The sequence below is a fragment of the Chironomus tepperi genome, unplaced genomic scaffold (assembly GCF_022539635.2).
Source record: "Chironomus tepperi strain 1889 unplaced genomic scaffold, CSIRO-AGI_Ctep_v1 contig_8, whole genome shotgun sequence".
NCBI classification, from domain to species: Eukaryota; Metazoa; Arthropoda; class Insecta; order Diptera; family Chironomidae; genus Chironomus; species Chironomus tepperi.
The window spans coordinates 1,054,373-1,066,942 of NW_027226130.1; the positions used below are offsets into that span (position 1 = coordinate 1,054,373).

The 12,570-nt window shown below is 32.5% G+C and overlaps 2 protein-coding genes across 2 annotated transcripts in view; one reads left to right on the forward strand and one right to left on the reverse strand.

The window, feature by feature from the left end:
• Timp (Tissue inhibitor of metalloproteases) overlaps positions 1-3,315 on the reverse strand; it is a 46,178-nt gene extending 42,863 nt beyond the window's left edge. The window contains exon 1 of the mRNA XM_070653132.1: positions 2,881-3,315. The gene's annotated coding sequence lies outside the window, so the exon portion shown is untranslated. The remainder of the gene's footprint in view (positions 1-2,880) is intronic.
• Syn (synapsin) overlaps positions 1-12,570 on the forward strand; it is a 111,645-nt gene that overhangs the window by 71,903 nt on the left and 27,172 nt on the right. The window lies entirely within an intron of this gene.

The window sequence follows — 12,570 nt, forward strand, 5'->3', positions numbered from 1 at the left end:
GCCAAATATGAAAGTCAAATGGAATCTTTTTGGACATCATTGCTTCCTTAACGTCGAGCAGGCATATAAATCTCAAAAATTGATCAGAAATTTGAAAATAACTAGATTTCGATCAAGAGCCTCAACCATCAATTTTCTGCAATTTATATACATAGTCCTGAAGATTTTGACTGTATTTAATAATTCGTACAAGACAGCAAACCTGCATTTTTTTACCTACAGACCTAAACCTTCGAACAAACCCTTCAAATAACTCTACACTCTCTAGCAACAAAGTATCTCATTAACTGTCTCTTTTTTTGCACCTCATACATGTGAGATCTTATTTGCAGTCTGTAAAAGATAACTTATGTCTCCTTGCGAGATAAGCGTTGGCTGAAGTAGGTAAAACAACAAAACAATTTTTTTTTATATTCTGAAGTGGGCTTCTGTTGATTTTATTTGCCGATTTCTCGAGAAATCTAGTTTTTGATAGGAAATAAATTTAGTTTGTTTCTGTGAAATCAGATGCATTAGAATCTTAAAAGTTTAATGACCAAATCTGGAAGATTGTTGTCGACTTCCTGGTTGGAATTGACGAGATAAAAATTGTTTTGCTATTTTTCTGAGATAAGTGAATGAATTGTTGGTGCTAAGGGTAATTTAAAGGACATTTGGGGTCAATTTTGCCAACTTAGAGGACATTTTGAGCAAAATTTATCGATTTGGAAGATATTTGCCAATTTAGAGGACATTAGGGGTCAATTTGCCAATTTAGAGGACATTTGGAGTCGAATTTGCCAATTTAGAGGACATTTGGGGTCAATTTCACCATACTAAAGGACGTTTGAAGTTAAATTCCCATCTAAAATGCCACAAACCTTCAAAATCACCTCCAACACGTCAAAATCCCAGATTTTCATAATTTATCACCAAAAAATTCCACCTGCAAATCTAATAAATCACAAATTTCACTGATTTTCCTTCCTAATTTCCACTGACAGTTCTACACATTTCAAAAAATTCAGCTAAACCCCCCAAAAATACTCACAAAACATAATAAATCAATAACTCATATCGAATATGACATTCAGTCAGTCAAAACAAAACAAAAAAAGACCACGCGCATTTTGACAAACAAACAAAAAAAGTTCCGAGTTGAATTGGGATTTATGCCAAGTTGGACCAGATGATTTCATTAAGATTTCATATGAATTTTGCACGAAAAATAATTTTTTTCATGTGAAAAATTTATTACGCACATGACTTTTTTTTGTTGTCGTTTAGTAAATAAATAAATTTAATTCCTTTTCGTCGCTTGCTCTTGTGAGGATTGAGATTGTTGATGAGAATTTTGTTTCGTTGTGATGACAATAATGATTGGCTTTTGGGGGATTTTCCAGGGGATGGGAAGTTTGGAGAAATTGATTCGGATGTGATTTTGAATTTTGAGGAGTTTTGAGACTAGCAGATGATTGGTTTTTGACCAGAGCTAGAAATAGACTGGGAATTTATATGAAAAGTTCTACTCAAGTCTACTCTACTTCTTATAGAATTATTTGTTACAATTCTTTAAAAAATTGCAGAATTTAATTAAAAATTCAAACTGTTTAAAAATCTGTAAAAGATCAAATTTGGATAATTTTAAACATTTACAATTGAAACTTCATTAAAAATCATGAACAATTTGAATTTTATAAAATCTTGAATCTCATTAAAATTTTTAGATTCAAAAGTTTAAAATTGAATTTCAAATAATTTGAGTTAAATTTGAATTTCTTGAAACTAAAAATTTCTTTTTATTTAAAATTTTAGATTTTTAAATTTCTTAATTTTTTAAATTTCAAAACCCTTAAAATTCAGTTTTTAGAGTTTTTTAAAATTTCGAAATTTTAAATTTTTTGAAATTCAGATTTTTGTTGGATTTGTTAAATTTTGTCAAAAATTTTATTTTGAAAGAAAAAACGATTTATTGTCCAAAAATCACTGATAAAAATATAAATGTATTCAATTTTGTGAAAACTAAAAAATTTGTGAATTTAATAATTCTTTTTATTTTGTGAAAGACGTGGAAAAAAGCGCCTAAAACTTTTTATTTCTAATTTTTCGTTAAATTTCAGTTTAAATTAGAATTTTAAATCTAGAAATTAGAAGCTTTAGTCAAAACATTGAAATTTTAAAACCTTTTTGAAACTCTTCAAACTTCAAATTTGGGATGCATTTGAGTCATAAAAATTCAAATAAAAAAAATTCTAATTTCTTCAATTTCTAAAAATTTGAAATGAAAATAACTCGAGCAAATTACTCGAATAGTCGAGTAATTCGAAAAATAACTGATCAAAAGTCTAAAAATTGTTCAATTTCAGATTTTGTTTTAAAAAATTTAATTTTCAATTCCTCCTACTTTCATCAACCTTAATGACCAGAAAAGTGTCTTTTTTATTACACTCACTTAGTTTAGATACTTAAAAATAATATTCCTTTTAAAAACTTGCAATTTACATGTCAAAAATCCCATAACTCCCATTACAATCTCAATTTGTCGACAACTTTCATCGCCAATAACAATCAAATGCTAAGTAAAGAACAAGACTTAATAACATTCATTTAATTATCACCACGAGGATGACTCTGAGTCGCATTACACACATGAAAAGTTGTCTCGACATTGTAGTGTGGAATAAAAGAATTGTGATTAAATTTTAATGAGATCAGAAAGAGATATAAATTAAGTCATATAGTCAGCAGCAACTCACACCGTTAATTTTTTTTTTGTATTTTGTGTCTTGCTCATTTTTTTTGCAAAAAAAGTGTATAAAAAGTGTAATAAGAAGTAACAGAAACAGTTGTTTCGTCTATATTAATCTCCAGAGGCGATTTCGGCTTGCTTTTTTTTCTTACTTTTTTATGCTGTATTCTGTGCTTGTTGTTATTTATTGTGTTTGCCTCTTCTCGGTTAAGTTAAAAAACTCTTTTTTTTTCTCTCCTTCTGTTTTGTTATTTAAAAAAAAAAAAATATTCACTTTGGTGGTTAAGCTTTCTTTTAAGGCACACACCAAGGTTATTCTTAATTCCACTTTTTTTATCCTTTTTTCACTTTTTTTAAAATTTGAAATTTTTCAATTTTTTTTTCACTTTCTTTTCCAAGAATTTTTTTTCTTCTTTTTTCTCGAAATCTCTTTTCTTTCTGCTTTTTTCGGATAGAACTTAAACACGCTGACTTGATTTTTTTTTCTTTTTTTTTTGATTCTTCAAACAGAATTTTTTCTTTTTTAAATATTTTTTTTTATATTTTTTTCGTTATGCACAACGCAAAGAGCCGATGAATACTGAATTGTATGTGTTCTCAACGCTCAATTTTTATATTTCCATTTAACAAAATTTTTTATTTTGCTTTTTTTTTCATTCTCTCTCAATTTCATTTACACAACTACTCGCGTATAATTCGCTCACATGGTGATCACCGCGCGCGGACTGAAGGAATTGTAGAGAGTCGAAAGAATTAAAGATTAGAGTTAATTAGCAAAAAAAATAAGAATTCTTACTACATACCAGATGCTCTCATGTGTGTTATTCTACTTACCGGATTGTTTGAGATTGAGATTTCAGCATAAACATCTTCGTTGTTGTTCTTTTTTTTGCATAATTCATACACTTTGAATTATTGTGAGTTTGATGGAGAGGATTTGTGGTTGATTTGGGGTTTTTGGCGCAGTTTTTTGATGCACTTTTATTGCAATTTAAAAGAAAAAATTTTAACGGTATTTAAAAATTCAAAAAAAATTCAGCAATTTTCAAAAATTCAAATTTGGAACAATTTTAAGCAATTTTCAAAAATTTAAATTTGGAACAATTTTAAGCAATTTTCAAAAATTCAAATTTGGAACAATTTTGAGCAATTTTCAAAAATTCAAATTTTTAACAATTTTAAGCAAATTTCAAAAATTCGAACTAAAATTGATTTTACGATTTTCAAAAATTCAAATTTGGAACAATTTTAAGCAATTTTCAAAAATTCAAATTTGGAACAATTTTAAGCAATTTTCAAAAATTCAAATTTGGAACAATTTTAAGCAATTTTCAAAAATTCAAATTTGGAACAATTTTAAGCAATTTTCAAAAATTCAAATTTAGAACAATTTTAAGCAATTTTCAAAAATTGATATTATGAACAATTTTAAAAAATTTTTAAAAATTTCAAATCTGGAACAATTTTAAAAAATTTTCAAAAATTCAAATTTGGATCAATTTCAAGCAATTTTCATAAATTCATATTTGGAACAATTTTCAAAATTTCAAGTAAGAAAATTTTTAACAATTTTTTTAAAATTTCAATTTTGGTCTAACGGTTTTCAAAATTTTCAAAATAAGAATCCAGACAAACCGACCACCCTACCACCCAAAAATTGATCTAAAAATATTACAAGAAAAATTCTCTTTTCTCACACATATTTTCTACTTCTTCATCATACTCTGCATTACTAACGAATCGCTTCATTTGTCGAGACTTATAAGGAACTAAAAAAAAATTTCTGATGATGTTTGCCGCTACTTTTGTTTCGTGCATGTGCATTGAATTTCTATTAAGTGGGCGCCAAATTACTTTATTAAGCAACACTCGTACCGCAGAAAATAACTGCATTAGATTTAGTACCTAAATGTGCAGCTCAAACTCATCATTTCCTTTACATTTTGAAAATCAATTAATTTTTTTGTGTTTTTTTGTTTCAAGTATGAAATATGATGCGGTCGATGAGGAAATATTAATTTTTTTATTCATCTGTTCATGCCAAACAAACTACTATGACTTACACCGGTCAGTGCCAAAAGTAATTTAGGAAGTTTTATGACGGTGGATATACAACCCTTTTTCGTGTGTGGTTAATAAATTTAAATTATATATTTGAGGTATTCGGATGAGAATTTGTCACTAATGAGTTTTTTGGGGGGATGTTGGTAATGGATTTTGGTTGATATTGAAGGCATTGAGGGAACTGATGTAAAATTGAAATAAGGTTATTAAACCCGAGTGGCACAATGCTGCAAACCGAATTTTTCGCTGTAAAAAGGATTCAAAATTAGCTGTAGCTGTAAGGTTCTTACTGGGAAAGCACATGCTGTCGAAATGGTCGAAATTACGACTTCAGATTGACTTGAACACTGGCATGAGGTCAGGATTTCATGGAATTTGTCCGTGGGTGAAAAGAACGTTAGACTGGGACTAGTGTTTCGACTAATTTTACGCCGTGTGCCTTCTGGGTATGGTCGATTGTAAGCTATAATTGAGTTATCAGCATTTCCTTAGAAACTACATCGATATCCATGAACTTCGAAGGCACATGACGTATAAATGACGAATAATTCAGTTTTAGCCTGATTTGACTCAATCTTCAGTTCGCTTGAATTCACAAACATTTGTTATAGCTAGTTAAAGGCTGAGTTGGCAGGAATCCAATATGGTGAAAATTTGGAGTCTGGACTCCTGGCAACTCTGGTTAAAGGCAAGTTAATGCTTAATATTAACTGATTATGTTCACCCGGGAAGACAGCCTGAAGCTGCATTTTTCACGAGAAATGCCTTCCGAATAAGCACATCATACCATAATTCTCACTCTACATCAACATCCATTAATACCTAATAATCACACAATTAACTGCATTCCGAGTGCTCATTTCATAAAACATCCCAATATAATCTCATCTTGGATCCACAATACCCAATTTATCGATGGGTCATCGCAAAGAATTTCTAGTCTTAACTCAGATTTGCCGCAAGCATTTTCGTGTTGTTGACCCAAAAAGACAATTGAATTAAGCCAATCTTGACCAAAAATGTATAGACACCTCAACACCTTGCTGATGACACATGTTTTGGTCGAAAAATAAAGTCTGAGAATCCACAAGTTGTTATTGAAATATGCGCTTCAGCCTGCCCACGTTTTGTGAATTTCTTTTTCTATTGTTTTTTCGAGGAAATTTATTAAGATGAACTTGGCATCAATACAAGAAAAACTTTAAAGTTTTTCATGAAAAACTATTTCGTAGAAAATTAAATATTTTGGGTAGATGTGAATTCATAGACTTGCTGGTTTGTAATTGAATTAAAAGGAAATGGCAATAAATTATGAGGATTTTATAAATGAAAATTATTGGAATTCTTCTATATTTCATGCGAGTCGTGCAGGTTTAAGATGAATTTATCGGTTAATATCTATCAAATGTTATAGATTCAAATCCGCAGGATGTGGATTTCAATGATTTTGAAATATATTTTTAAATGAAATTGTTTCACTAATAATTACGTGGTATTTTGAAATAGATTTGAATATTGATTGGGAATAACACAGAATTGTATTAGACTTATTATGAATAAGTACTACTAATTTCCATTTTTATTAGATTTTGGATGACTAAATGATCAGCATTCCGATTTTTAGCCATTTCTTCATCATGTGCTTTCCTGGTGATATCGAGTACCTTTTCTTACTTATATCTCTATAAATCAGTGTTTCCCTGGATATGACATGGACCGGCAATTTTGGACGTTGCTTACTACCTTGATGTGCATTGTCTCATAAAAGCTTGCTATAAATGCTTGAGATCAATAATGGTCTATATTTTGAAATTCAATCATAATTTTGAACTAATATTGTCATTTATCATAACTTACTTCCATTGAAATGTCCTCAATCCTCATTGAAATATCCTCAATCCTTTCAAGATGAAGAAAAACATAATCCTTAAGTTTATCAAACATTATTATGGAAATTTAAACTTATTTTCTACATTAGTTTTATATCTTGTAAGACTATCATCTTGCAAAGAGCTTAGCATCATTCCATAAACAAATAACTCATTTAAAATTCAAAGAAAATCCTTTTGCATATGTAAGCTTAGATTTATAATAATCAAAAGAATTTTTAGACAAAATAGTCTTTGATATGGAAACCTTTCTGAACTCGAGCGACATATCATGATGATGACGTAAAAAGAATTCGAACGATTCATCCTATGGCGGTCATTTGACCGTCCTCAAGACGTTGTGACGAATGTTATATCAACAAAGTCAATGTCATGATGTGTCACTCGAGGAACGAGACATGATGTGGGAAATTTCAGTTTACGTCATAAAAATGGACCTAATAAGCCAGTGGTGGACAATCCTGTATTTAGACTTGATCGAATCCGTATAAGGAATACATGTCACACATAAAGGTTGTCCACTGAAATAAGCCGTCTTGGTACTAGAAGGGTACCCGAATACCACAAGGCGGCAAAAGACGAAATCCGTCTTTAGGTAGACGTCATGGCGCCGCTACGTCAAATGCACGTCGCGCCGCACTTTTTCGTGACGGCAACGCTGTGCTATTCGGAGTACCTATACGTCTGGTCGTTAACAGAGCAACGTTGCCAGGGTTGTAGTCAGACTGGTGGACAACCTCTCTTCCCCATACATCCGTCTCTGAACGTAGCAGTGCCTTATCGTCTTTGCTATGCTTCTTGCACTTTCTTTCCTCAATTATTCACAGAATCAAGCCTAAACCCAACAATCCATATAAGTACGTCAATAACATATCAACAATTTATGCTGAAAATGACACCATTCATCCATATTTTACGAAAATAAATCCATATCATCCTCATTCTCATAATTTGTTAATATTTACTGAGTAAAAACAATTTTGGGGTATCTACTTCCAATTTTCAACTGAATCCCAAACATCAACTAGTTTCCTATAAATTGTCTAGTGATTAATTTTAAGGCAAACATTTGTTCGTCTCATTCAAGCAACACAATTTGTGTAAATTTTCATGATGTACGACTAAGTCATCTTAAAGTATTTTAAGTTATTAAGCATGTCACATCTCAAGTGCCGTTCTATCTTAATTAAAGCGTAGCACATAATTTTTCTTCTTTTTATTAAGATTTTTCACAGGAAATTTCAGCGATTGTAATATGTGTGACTAATATGTATATTGAGGGTATGGATTTATTTCGGATTTGTATTAAGATGGATTGGCAGAGATGGGCATTGACAAGGGATTTTTATGGGAAAAAGCAGGTCGACCGTGGACGTATTCAAGGGAAGAGGAGGAGGAGGGGGCAGAAAGGAACAGGGCAGAGTGGGACAGAGCGGGCATAAGGGAACAGAGGAGAGTGGGAAAGAGGAGGCAGAGGGGAGAGAGGGGCAGAGGGGTCAGTAGGGGAGCAGGGGAGAGCAGAGCGAAGATGGGAAAGTAGGGAAGAGAGGAGATGGGGAAGTGAGGTGAGAGCGGAAGATGGGGAAGTAGGGTAAGAGCGAAGATGGGGAAATGGAGTAAGAGGGGAAGATGTAGGAGCGGAGAAGGGAAGTGGGGTAAGAGAAGGGTAGAGGGGAAGATGGGGGAGAAAGGGTGAGAAGGTTGATTTGGCCGTCAAGTTGACTTTGAGTATTTGAATACGGTGCAAGTAATTTGTCAACTTATTGTTGAGATTTGTCTTAGGATTCGAACCTAGGAACTATTACAACATTAGTCCAAATCTAATTGAAGCTGTCAAATTGATTAAATTTCAATTGCCAATATCAAATACACTTTACATCCACACCTAGCCTCAATTCCTGCTAATAGTCACGTACATATTAATTTCACTTAAAATCACTTTTTTTCACTTGAAAATGTAAACTTTTCCGCACAGTAAAATGTAAATTGAGAAATGATTTTTAAATTTATATTAATTGAAATATAAAAGGCACTTGGTTGAGGCACTTGAAGGTCAATAATTAATCAAAACGACTTCTAATTACTTTTTATTCATGATTATTCATAAGCAACAAAAGTGTTCCTGAACATGAAAATAGATTTATTAGTAATTAATTTAAATACTTGTCTCATCATTACTAGGAGTGAATGTGAAAGGAAAAATTAGTTGTAGATCTATATCTAGTTAATGGCAAGTTAATGTGCAGTTTTAACGTATTTTTGTCTATTCGGACATGTTTTTTTTGCATGATCACTATTGTTGTTGATTTGCTTCTAAATTTATTTGATATTTGTGAGAATTATTGCATTTTAAGGAATTTCCCTAATATTGTAATCAAACCCTCAGAGCACATCCCGATTTGGCCCAATTCACCAGACAGGCAACACTCTGGACTCAGTCTAGATCCCGCATTAAGATGTAAAATCATTCAAAAATTCAAAGAATTTCAAGCCTATTTTAGCCATTGTTCGCATTAAATTCCATACGGAATTCCACATTAACAGGTATTCATAGCTGCATTCACATAACTTACACGCGACCAAGAGACTCTTCGCGTGATTTCAAGTCACTCATCATTATAAACTCTTTCTCACGACACTCTATAGACACTCCAATTGATTTATACTATTCAATTATTGACGTATTTAGAAATTTTGCAAGATTGTCTACTTTTTTTTATGACCGAGAGGTACAATGAGAGATGCATAAACAGCTTTATTGAAGCCGGCTAAGGCAGCATAGTCCAAAACATTTTTGTAAACGTGTACCCCAAGCAATGAACGGTTTCAGTCGTGGCTTATCTTAGTTTGGACAACACTGAGTTTGGACATACTAACTTACTTCGCTGGCCATGCAAAATAACTCTGACCCATGACCTCTCTTAATATGAGTCTGAAGATAGCTCTATCGATGGCTGCCCTTTGCCAATTACCAATACCCAATGCTATACTATCTCCGTCAACAGTCTCTTTCCAAGAGTTATATAGTCGCGCTTGTGATCAGATTAGGGCTTTATTACACAAAATCCGGAATAATAAGATTATGTCTGCCCTTATTTCCGAGTTAGCAGCAAGATTAAGTCGCTATGGTGCCTTAGGGTATTGGCAAAATATCCTACCTCAGGATAGGTGGCTTGTGTTAACGGCAAAATGTGATAGTGTCATGATGGCAGTATGGCTGCTAATTTTGGTCCGTTTTCTAGACGAAAAAGGGGATTCCTGGCATCATGCTGTTCAGGTTCTGAGCCTTAAGAGTTGCAATATTAACAATTGCGTCAAATTTCTATACAGCTCGGCCAAATCTGGCATTTTCTTTCTTTCAATTGAATATAAATGTAATATTATTAATATCAATTTACATATTTGCGCTCCATCCAACTCTCTCTAACAGTAATAGAAATGAAATCTCTGAACTCAATGTTAATTTGTTGCAAATTTTCAATTTCCCCCTTATTGTCGTCACCATGTGTTGTTTTGTTGTATACACGACATATGCATAAGACATGTTGTTAGTGAGAACAAATAACCTTGCTGTGATTAAATAAAGCCAGCTTCTTTATGAAGCAAATAAGGCGAATCAGCGAGAATGCAAGGTGAAGATGAGAAAATATTTTACAAACATGATTAAAAACATGACACATGGCAGCTTCTAAGTAGCTATTTCTCATGACATTTCCGGATGTCGTCTCACTGAGTTTATCCTTGCATCGTTGAGTGATAATTAATTAGTGACATAACTGTGCATGACAAAATCAAAAGGGGTTGAAGTTTGTGCGAAAAAATAATTTTTGTTGACACCAAACTGGACGTGTTAAATGAAGATTTAGCGTGATTTGCAGTTGATGGTGTTGCAAGTTTGTGTGGAATTTTTATTATTTGTTTTAGTATGGATGGGTTCAATCAACTTATGGAAGGTAGCAGTTGCAAGTTTGGTGTGAAATTTTGTAGAAGAATGACAAGTTGTTGTTAAGGAGGGTGACGGATTGCTGCGAAAAATGCGCTCAATTTGTATGAATATTCAGAAAAAGTATATCGAAATTTATATAAATATCAAGAAACTAAATCAATAACTCGAGCAACACAATGCAGCAAAATACATTTCTCGTCGTTAAATGGGTCGATATGAGTCATCACAGTGTAAAACGTCACGGCGACGTAGCGATGACCTAGAATACACGCTACACCGTTCAAGTAGAATTTGTTGATCATTAAGTGTAAAAGGCATTCAAATCTACCTAATCCAAAAACCATCAAATAATCGCTAGAGTATAGGGTGCGTCACTGTGTCGATGACAAATGGTCAACATGACTAGGAGTTGCCCAGACGATGTCCATTTAACCGGCAAATGATGAAATTTGTCATTCAGGCAGTAGAACCAATTCTCCCTTTAGTCAAATGGCTTTTAAGTAGCATATTTGAAAATAATATGACTGCAATTTCCATAATGAGCCGATTTGACATACTTTCAAGCATCTAAGACCACAATCTGACAAATTATTGCAAAAAAGCACGCTCAAATTTGTGAAATTTGGTTTTAAATCATTCACGTCCTATTCCAGCGTTGTCAAAACTTGTCTGTGCCTCAGCACACCTTGGTGATAAGCCACAACCAGAACCGTACACGACTTACGATGTATGGCATTTTCAGTGTGTCGTGACACACATTTTGGACACCACAGACCTAATTGGATACAATAAAGAGAGATTGAATAGAATTCCAAATCAAATAACTTCTAAAATCGCCAACTTTGCAGCAAAACACTCAAAATCCGCACTATTCCATCCGCGAAAACCGCACTCAGGTCATCAATCTCTCGCATCCTATATAATTTCATAATTTACTTCAAAAATTAAATCCGCCAAAAAAATAAAACTGAAATATTGAAAGTAAAAATAAAGCATAAAACACTTTACCCCACGATGCCATCTCTCATCACCTATCCAATGGTTGTTGACACTGTTACACTTACAGAGATTTTTTTTGCTGGCATTAAGCCAGTCAGTCAAGCAATCCCTTAACATATTCATCGTAATCATAATAAACATTCAAAGTGAGATGAAAAAAAAAAAAAACTAGAACGAATTTCTCAAATTCTTCTAATAAGTTTTACGCATTCAACGTTAATTATAGTTATTTATGATGATCATGATATATTGTGAATGTAATAATGTGATGTGAATATATGATGAGATGATGAGACGGAACAAAAAAAATGCCTTAAAGAAATTTTTTTCAAATTAAAAAGTTATAAAATTAAAATATTTTCTTCTTTCGATTTTTTCTAGTCAGTCAGTCAGTCGGTTAAGAAAATTTAATTAAATGTACACAAAAATGTTCTTAATTATGTCGGGCGTCGGTGGTTTTTTGTCAAGGAGAATTTGTTGTAGAATGAGATGATTATGATGAATTTAAGTAGATTTATTGAAGATGTAAGCAGTAAATGGGACGAGATTGTGAATGAATTGGGTTATTGATCGAGTTGGGATTATGATTTGTGGGAGAAATTTTGAGGTTATGAGGATTGTTTGTGGTTTTTGAACTTCAGAAACTACATTTTTCAGTCAAAAGCTCCCAATTTTCCCGCCAAAAGCCTCAATTTTCCAGCCAAATGCTTCCAGAATTTCGAAAAGCTTTTCAATTTTTCCCGCCAAAAGCTTTCATAACCTCAATTTTTCCCGCCAAAATCTTCCAGAACTTCCCGAACAAAATTTTCAGAATTTTTCCCCCCAAAAACATCCCAAATTCCCCTTAATCCACTCCATTTGTCAATCAAAATTCACCAAAATCATCAAAAATTCATATTTTTATTAACCAAATGTTCAAAATACTTCCATAAAAAAATGCAAAT